Source organism: Eptesicus fuscus, chromosome 1 (genome assembly GCF_027574615.1).
Source record: "Eptesicus fuscus isolate TK198812 chromosome 1, DD_ASM_mEF_20220401, whole genome shotgun sequence".
NCBI lineage: Eukaryota > Metazoa > Chordata > Mammalia > Chiroptera > Vespertilionidae > Eptesicus > Eptesicus fuscus.
Genome location: NC_072473.1, coordinates 114,347,899 through 114,357,052, shown reverse-complemented (window position 1 = coordinate 114,357,052; position 9,154 = coordinate 114,347,899). Strand labels below are relative to the sequence as shown.

The 9,154-nt window shown below is 46.3% G+C and overlaps 1 pseudogene; it reads left to right on the top strand.

Annotated features, from left to right (window-relative positions):
* The first annotated feature begins 3,095 nt into the window (after positions 1-3,095).
* LOC103297221 (nuclear prelamin A recognition factor-like) lies at positions 3,096-8,171 on the top strand (annotated as a pseudogene).
* The last annotated feature ends 983 nt before the right edge of the window (positions 8,172-9,154 follow it).

Below are 9,154 nucleotides of genomic sequence, written 5' to 3'. Positions count from 1 at the left end.
GGCATCGATCAGGCTGGCAGGGGAGTGGTTATGGGGTGATCTGGCTGGCAGGAAGAAGCAATTAGGGGCAATCAGGCAGGCAGGTAGGTGAGCGGTTGGGAGCCAGCAGTCCTGGATTGTGAGAGGGCAGTCGGACATCCCTCGAGGGGTCCCAGATTGGAGAGGGTGCAGGCTGGGCTGAGGGACACACACACCCCATGCATGAATTTCGTGCACCGGGACTCTAGATATTATATATACAAATATACATTGCTATACACTGAATGTGTGTATCTCCCCAAAATTATATTGAAACCTAACCCACAAGGCGATGGGGCATTTGAGATGTGATTAGGTCATGAGGGTGGAACCATCATGAATGGAGTTAATTTATATTTATAAAAAACTAAGTGTCTGTCTGTCCAACTGGTAGCTATGATGCACACTGACCACCAGGGGGAAGATGCTCAATGCAGGAGCTGCCCTCATGCGCACTGGCCATTTAAAAATAAACGGCAACAGGGATCTGATGCCGACAAACCAACACTCGGCTTCCCCCAAGTGGGACACAGACCCTACCACCATGCTGGAGCAACACCCCACCAAATCACAGCCAACGCTGCCAAAACCCCACGGTGCAAAATGCGGCCCACAGCCCAGCCCAGAAATGGTGGCTATGGGCACTGGGTAATGACATCACTTAGCTACACCCGGCTTTTTCTTCCTAGCGACTAGCCTCCTTGAAGTTTCTTCAGTCCAGGAACTCAACTTGCTTTATAACCAGATGCAAACATTTTACAGTTTAACCAAATGTTTGTGAAGTGTTTTCTCTTGTCTCATCTCATTTGATTCTCAGAGAAGTCCTGGAGTAGGTAGATAGGAGACTCGGTAGAATCCTATTTTCTTTACATTAGCAAGACACAAATAGCGATATTAAAATATTTCTTCTAATTAATTTCCTTTCAATGTGCATGAATCCATGCACTGGGACACTAGTACTTAAAAAAGAAACCCCAGAATTTTCCCATATCCTTTCCACCATGTAAAGTTACATCAAGAAAATGGCCATCTATGAAACAGGAAAAAGGTCTCATCAGATATTGAATCTGCCTGTACCTTGTACTTGGACTTCTGAGCCTCCAGAACTGTGAGAAACATTTCTTGTTTAAATCACTGAGTCTATGATATATTTGTTATAGTAGTCCCAAAGGACTAAGACACATATATATACACACACTAATCACAGAACTTGGTATTAACGAAAATTTTACAAAATAAAGGACCATGGATGTCTTGTTCACTACTATAACCCCGTGTCCACCCTGTGCCCAGTACTATGTCTAGCACATAGAAGGCTTTCTGACCAATAGTTGTTGAAGAAATAAAAAAGTTGGAAATCATAATAAAAAAGTATTCAATTCAGTTCATGTTTACAGTTATCTGGTTCACTAGTCATCTACAACCTTTTGTGTATTTGAACAGAAGTCTCTTTTCTAGCAGAAGTCAGCTAACGTTCTACAGAATCACAATTTTAAGTGAGAAAAAGAGTTCCTCTTTAAGCTAAAAAATGACTTTGTTTTACAATAGTATGACAGACAGGTTCTGAATTAATTTGGGAATAGTTCTTCTCTTTGTATGGTAATAAACTCCAGTTGAATCTTTAGCCACAACACAATGTATGTGTGTATATCTATGCCAGGTAAAGATACATTTGCATGCATATAAATAAACCGGAGACCATGCAAATGAGTTGATTTTATATCTGTATCAATTTTCTTTTATGGTGCACTCCCAAGTTTTGACTGGTTTAGCACAATTTAGCTGCACATACTTAAAATATTCTTGAATGTGGGGAAGTAACATAATGCCTTTCCACAAACTGCAGGAAGAAAGTTCACAAGAAAATTAGGGCAATTTTTCATAGCAACTTGAGTATTTACATACCAATAATCCATTTAATGAAGAGCACCAAAAATAGCCAATCCAGTTAAGTCCAGAAGCTGCAAACACAACACATCCTGCTAAATTCAAAACAATAGCAGTTGAAGAAGCCTGGTCTGTGCTCTAATATTGGAAAAAATCCAATGGTTCTTAAAAAAAAAAAAAAGTCCTGACTTGCTATCTTCCAGCAAGGAGGAACTGTATACTGATCACATAAGATGTGATCCTTATCTCCAAATCTCAGCCATTCTAGTGAACTCACTTATTTTCTGAAGTACTGTCTTGGTCCTGACAGTGAATCAATTAGTCATCAGTGACCAAGTGCCCACTGTAAGCTGAACACTGAACTAAACATTATTGAGGGGAGACAAAAGAAATAAGGCCCAGTTCCTGCTATTGAAGATTTACAACCTGGCTGCTTATATAGGACACACTTTCTGAAATAATAGCAACCCTTAAAAATGTTTACAAAGCAACTCAAACAGTGCCAATTAAAAGTGAGGAGAATAAGAGTGAAAGGAATTGAGGTTGAAATCTGAAAACCCATAAAGTGGGTAGATAGGGAAATAAATACTTATTGACAAATCCTAATATATAAAAACCCAGGGTCCGTAATGACCAAACAGATGACTGGTCCATCCCCTGGCCCTCAGGCTCCATTGATCAGGGGATGGCTAATGGGGGAACCCGGTCCCTCAGGCTCCAATGAATCCTTGGCAGCAGTGACTGGTGAGCGGGGTGAAGGCAGACCACTTGGTCCCTTCCCCGGCCCTCAGGCTCCCATTGATCAAGGGATGGTTAACAGGGAACCAGAGTGAGTGGCATGGGGACTGGTGAGCAGCTGGAAGGCAGGCCTCTTGGTCCCTCCTCCTGGCCCTCAGACTCCAATCAATCAGTGGTGGAGGTGGGGTGGAACTGGGGACTGGCTTCCTTAGTAGTCCTGCAGGTACAATCTCCAGAGGACAGGCCAGGCACCAACAGACCAGCATCTCCAGCACGATCCCGACAGTGCTTCTGGCCTCCTGGAACTCAGCCTCGGGCACTGCGGCCGCTTCCCCTCCCTAGATGCTCCACAAGGAAGAAAGGATACTGCCAGCAGCACCAGGGGCAACCAGCGGTGACTGACTGATCTCCCTGTGCTTCCTCCAGGTCACTTGAGCTGGCCCTCACTCCAGATGAAGCGTGATCACTGCACATGGAAGGAATGTAGTAAAAAAATAAAAACCAGTGACCAAGAGAATGCCACAGTCAACGTCTGGAGTCCAGCTCAGTAGAATGGAGAGAAGGGAGAATTCCATAAGTTGGCCAATGCCAAGATATTTCTGAGTGACTGCCTGGCATGTGACAGTTGTGTGACCACAGAGGAAGGAGTCCAAGTTTCTCAACAGAAAACCAAGGACTTCTTCCGTGTTCTGAACCTTAATAAGATATGTGATACCTCACAGCACAAAGTGCTGGCAGTGTCCGTGTGTCCTTAGTCTCTGCCTTATTCTGCTGCTAAATTCAGCCTCAGTGTCACTGATGCATCCAGAAGATTCTACGGCTTTCTCTAAAGCCTTGGGGTGCACTGTCTTTGACATGAAGATAGCTGCAGACTTCAGCAACCTGGAGAGTCAGAAGGAATTTGTGCATCAATACTGCCAGCACCGTGAGGAAGAGCCCCGGCTACTGATGCTGACCTCTGCCTGCCCCAGCTGGGACTGGTATGCAGAGCGTGTGCTGGGTCACCCCATCACCCCCACCTCTGCACAGCCAAGTCTCCCCAACAGATCATGGGCTCTCTGGTGAAGGATTACTTCACCAGACAGCAGAACCTGTCCCCAGACAAGATTTTCCACGTCATTGTGGCCCCGTGTTATGACAAGAAACTGGAGGCCCTTTGAGAAGATGTTCCCACAACTTTGCATAGTTCCCAGGGTGCTAACTGCATGTTAACCTCAGGTGAAATTGTCCAGATAATGGAGCACAGTTACCTCACTTTGAATGATGCCGTCACAGACTCTCTGTTTGGAGACATGAAGAAGGAGGTGAGGCTCCATGATGGTGTCAGCTCAGACGGGTACCTGGCACACATCTTCAGGCACATGGCCAAGGAGCTGTTCAATGAGGATGTGGGAGTGCTCAACTACTGCACCCTGAGGAACAAAGACTTCCAGGAGGTCACCCTTGAAAGGGATGGAGAGGTTCTGCTGTGCTTTTTTAAAAAATATTTTTATTGAGTTTTTACAGAGAGGAAGAGAGAGGGATAGAGAGTTATAAACATTGATGAGAGAGAAACATTGATCAGCTGCCTCCTGCACGCCCCCCACTGGGGATGTGCCCGCAACCAAGGTACATGCCCTTGACTGGAATCAAACTTGGTACCGTTCAGTCCACAGGCTGACACTCTATCCACTAAGCCAAACTGGTCAGAGCAGTTCTGCTATGCTTTGAGGCTGCTTACAGCTTTCAGAACATCCAGAAGTGGTCCTGAAGCTGTATAGGGGCAAGTTCCCCTGCCATTTCATGGAGGTCCTGTCCTGCGCTGGGGATACCTAAGCGGCAGGGGTCAGGGCCAGGCAGAAGACAGGTGTGCAGACAGGGCACTGCTGCGGCAGATGGAAGGCATCTACGCTGCCATCCCGGTGTCACCCCCAGAGACCAGCGTTAATGTACAGGAGCTGTACCAGGAGTTGCTGGGGTGGGAGGAGCAACTCGCCCCAGGCCCAGGCGGCCCTGCACACCACCTAGCAGGGCCCAGAGCAGCCTCCCAGGAAATCAAATGGTAAAGGTCCAGCAGACGCCCGTCCTGCAGGCTGCCTGTAGAGGGATGTCAGACATGTGAAGGAAAGGCTTAGCATCTCTGTCATCGCTTTGGTTTTCAGAATTCCCTGCTCCCCATCTGTTGGCTCCCTCCCTCTGAGAGGCGCTGTGGTCACATGGGTGCAACTTGAATATTGTATCTTGAGAGGATTGCCCCAATGTATGCATCCTTTTATCCTATGATGAAAAAATCCCAAAGAACAAGAATGGAGACAGACTACTGTCCTTTAGGCTTAAAAAAAAAAAAACACCCAGAAGTGTCCTGTGAAGAGCTGAGACTTGGTTCTGTGCACATGCTTCAGAGAGTCTGGATGAGGAAATGGCCCTGTTTGGCCCTGACTTTACTCACTTACGTTACTCTTAAAGGTGTCTTTGCCACAATGTGAATAAACTGCCACCTTTTGGAATAGGGGCTCATAGGAAAGTCTGCATTCCCAACTTTTCTTGAAACAGATCTATGTTCTGCAGCTGTGGCCACCGTCCTGAGACCAGGTCCTATTGCTGGGACTCAGGGGGCTCTGGAGTGGAGGCTCCACTCCGCATGCCCTTTTACATTCATAGATTGAGCTGAACTCACTTTGGGGAAGGCCTGGCAAGGGTGACAGGTGTCACAGATAGAAGGATAGAGAATGGAGAGGCAGACACCCTGCTCGGTCCCTCCCTGGGTGGGGTCAGGTAGATGAAGGCTGGCCAGCCCACCCCACAATTGGGTGAGATAGCATCCTCTGTGTCCACCTCTCACCGCATGGGCCTAGCCACTCCCCTTAGCTCCAGGCAGCCCTCTGCGTTCCATGACAGTGCACTCTGCCCTCACATGCTGCTCGCCCTAAGTGAGAAGGAATAGAGCAATAGACCCACAGACAACTACACAGAAAGATAGGGCTCATGGCTGGCGAGCGCAATGGCAGTGGCGGGAGCCTCTCCTGCCTTTATGGCAGTGCTAAGGAGCAGTGAGCTGAGTGGTAAGGAGCAGTGAGCAGGCGGGAGGTAAGGAGCAAGGAGTCCCAGACTGTGAGAGTGATTTCCCCATGGGGAACGAGCCTAAGCCAGCAGGTGGACATCCCCTGAGGGGTCCTGGACTGTGAGAGGGTGCAGGCAAGGCTGAGGGACAACCCCCCCCCAGTGCATGAATTTTCGTGCACTGGGCCTCTAGTATATACACTGAGTGGCCAGATTATTATGATCTCTGAACGCATAATAATCTGGCCACTCAGTGTATATCCTATATAATAAAAGGCTAATATGCAAATTGTCCCCTCGACCAGGAGTTCGACCAGCAGGCAGGCCAGCCAACCGCCCATGTCCCCACCCTCTGGCCAGGCTGGATGGACCCCACCCATGCATGAATTCATGCACCGGGCCTCTAATATATATATACTGAGTGGTCAGATTATTATGAGTTCAGAGATCATAATAATCTGGTCACTCAGTGTATATAAAAGCCTAAGTGACCGGCTGACTGGCCAGTAGCTATGATACACAATGACTACCCATGGGCAGATAATCGGACTGGTAGCTATGACGTGCACTGACCATCAGGGGGCAGACACTCAACACAGGATCTGCTGAGCTGTGGTGACTTGGCAGCTGTGGTTCTCTGCTGATGCACCCAGAACCAGAGAGGGGGGAGCCTGATTCCGGGATGCGTCACCCAAGAATTGCACTCTCGAAGTCCAGGACCCCTCAGGGGATGTAGGAGAGCCAGTTTCAGCCCGATTCCCACAGGCCAGGCCAAGGGACCCCACCAGTGCATGAATTCATGCACCAGGACTCTAGTCTTAAAATAGTTGTAATAGCAAAGGAGTTGCAAATTAGTTGCCTCAAATGGAATCAGTAGGCTATTTGGCCAGCCCAGCGTGTTTTTCAACTCTGTCTTTGAATGCCTACAGATTCTATCACTGTCCTATTCATATCACCTTTGGTAGTTTCACACATTTAAATTTCCTTACTGGGCTGGCCAGTGATGACATTTGAATTTGCTATCCCAGTATTAGAGGCACACTTTTAAAACTTGCAAAAATGGTCGGGGATCTTGCTAATCAAAGTTGTGAGCCATAGACCAGCAGCAACAGCATTACCTGGGAGCTTGTTAGAAATGCAGAAAGTCAGGCTCCACCCTATACCTGCTAAATCAGAATCTGAATTTTAACAAGATCTTCATGCCCGGCTGCCATGGCTCAGTGGTTGAGTGTCAACCTATGAACCACAAGGTCATGGTTCAATTCTTTGATTCCTGTTCAGGGCACCTGCCCAGGTTGTGGGCTCAATTGCTGGTGTGAGGCATGCAGGAGGCAGCCAATTGATGATTCTCTCTCATCATTGATGTTTCTGTCTCTCTCTCTCCTTTCTTCTCTGAAATCAATAATATATACACTGAGTGGCCAGATTGTTATGATCTCTTAACATTATTATGATCTCTGATCATTATTATGATTTCTATATATACTAGAGGCCCAATGCATGAAATTCGTGCTAGGGGCTCAGCCGGCCCCCACTGCCACAGCGGCCAGGGGCCTCAGCCTCCTCTGCCAGCGGCAGCTTTGCCTGGAAGGCTGTCTGGTCTAATTAGCATATTACACTTTTATTATTATAGATATACATATATACATATATACATATATATATACATATATACATATATACATATATATACACACATATATACATATATATACGTATATATGTGTGTGTGTGTGTGTGTGTGTGTGTATATATATATATATATATATATATATATATATATATATATATTTTAGAGGCCCAGTGCATGCATTCGTGCATGGGTGGGGTCCGGCCAGCCTGGCCAGGGGAAGGGGACATGGGTGGTTGGCCAGCCTGCCTGCTGGTCGAACTCCTGGTCAAGGGAACAATTTGCATATTAGCCTTTTATTATATAGGATATATATATTTTTTCTTTTTTTAAAAATATATTTTATTGATTTTTTACAGAGAGGAAGAGAGAGGGATAGAGAGCTAGAAACATCAATGAGAGAGAAACATCGATCAGCTGCCCCCTGCACACCCCCCACCGGGGATGTGCCCGCAACCAAGGTACATGCCCTTGATCGGAATCGAACCTGGGACCCTTGAGTCCGCAGGCCAATGCTCCATCCACTGAGCCAAACCTGTTTTGGCATATACAGGATATATATTAAAAAACAAGATCTTCAGTTGATTTGCATGCAAATTCATGTTTGATAACTACTGGTTTAGGACACATGAAAAAAGGAAAGCGTTACTTCAGCCAAGAGTAATTAAAAATAGGGACTGGGCTACCTACCAACTGATAATATGTGGTGAAAATTAAACCAACTTTAAAAATGTTGAGATAATTTGAACTAGATACAGTGTAACTTTTAAAACAGTGGTTCTTAAACACCAGTATTCATCAGAATTACCTCAAGTGCTTGCAGATTCTCTGTCTCTACTCTATCATGGATTCTGATTGAGGAGATGTGGGGTGGGGCCTTTCAAACAAGCACACAGGTAATGCTGAGTGCTATAGATTGAATTGTGTCCCCGTAAATTCATATGTTGGAGCCCTAACCCACCAGTGAGACTGTATTTGGAGACAGGGCTTTTAGGAGGTAATTACAGTTGAATGAGGTCATAAGTGGGGGCTCCAATAGGATTATTGGTCTTAGAAAAAGAGGAAGCGGGAGAGATCAATCCCTTTCTCTTAGCACATGCTCAGAGTAAAAGCCACAGGAGGACAAAACAACGTGATCAAGCCAGGAACAGAATCCTCACCAGAGCCCAACCACTGAGTTCAGATTTCCAGCCTCCAAAAATGTGAGAAAAATAAATGTTTAAGCTACCCAATCTTTGGAATTTTGTTATAGCAGCCTGAGCTAATGCAGCTGGTCCCCAGACCTCACTTTGCCTTGGACCTTGCTGTATCCTGGGCCTCCAATGAATATGGACTACTCCTTGGTATTTTCTAACCCATGGCCTCTGAGGATTTCAGCAAAAGAGCCCAGGAAAGTGCACCCTCATGGTCCTCAAACAGAAGGAGCAGGAGAGCATCAAGGGTCAGTGGTTACCATCAGAGTGGGGCAGCCCAAGTAGCCTGGGCAAGGCACTGTGACGCTAAAGATTGAACAGAGTTCCCACAGGTAAAAATATAAGGAAAGGACAATCCAGGCTGACCCATCATTTTTCCTCCATGTGCAGTTGTCAGGTGAGCAGGCATTTGGTCTCACACTCCACTCCAGACTCCTGCCCTGACATGACCTCTAATCCTTATCTCCAAACAAAGATTGCTGTGGGTATGGAATTCATGGCTTAGCCCAGTCAGGTAGCTGGTCTTGGTAATTTTGTTTTTGGCTTGCCCTGGGCTTCTTGCTTTTTTTACAACCTCAACTCAAGTGAACAAATTTTTAGCATACAAACGCTGGCTCTCTCCAACTACCTCCAGTCAAGTTGCTGCATC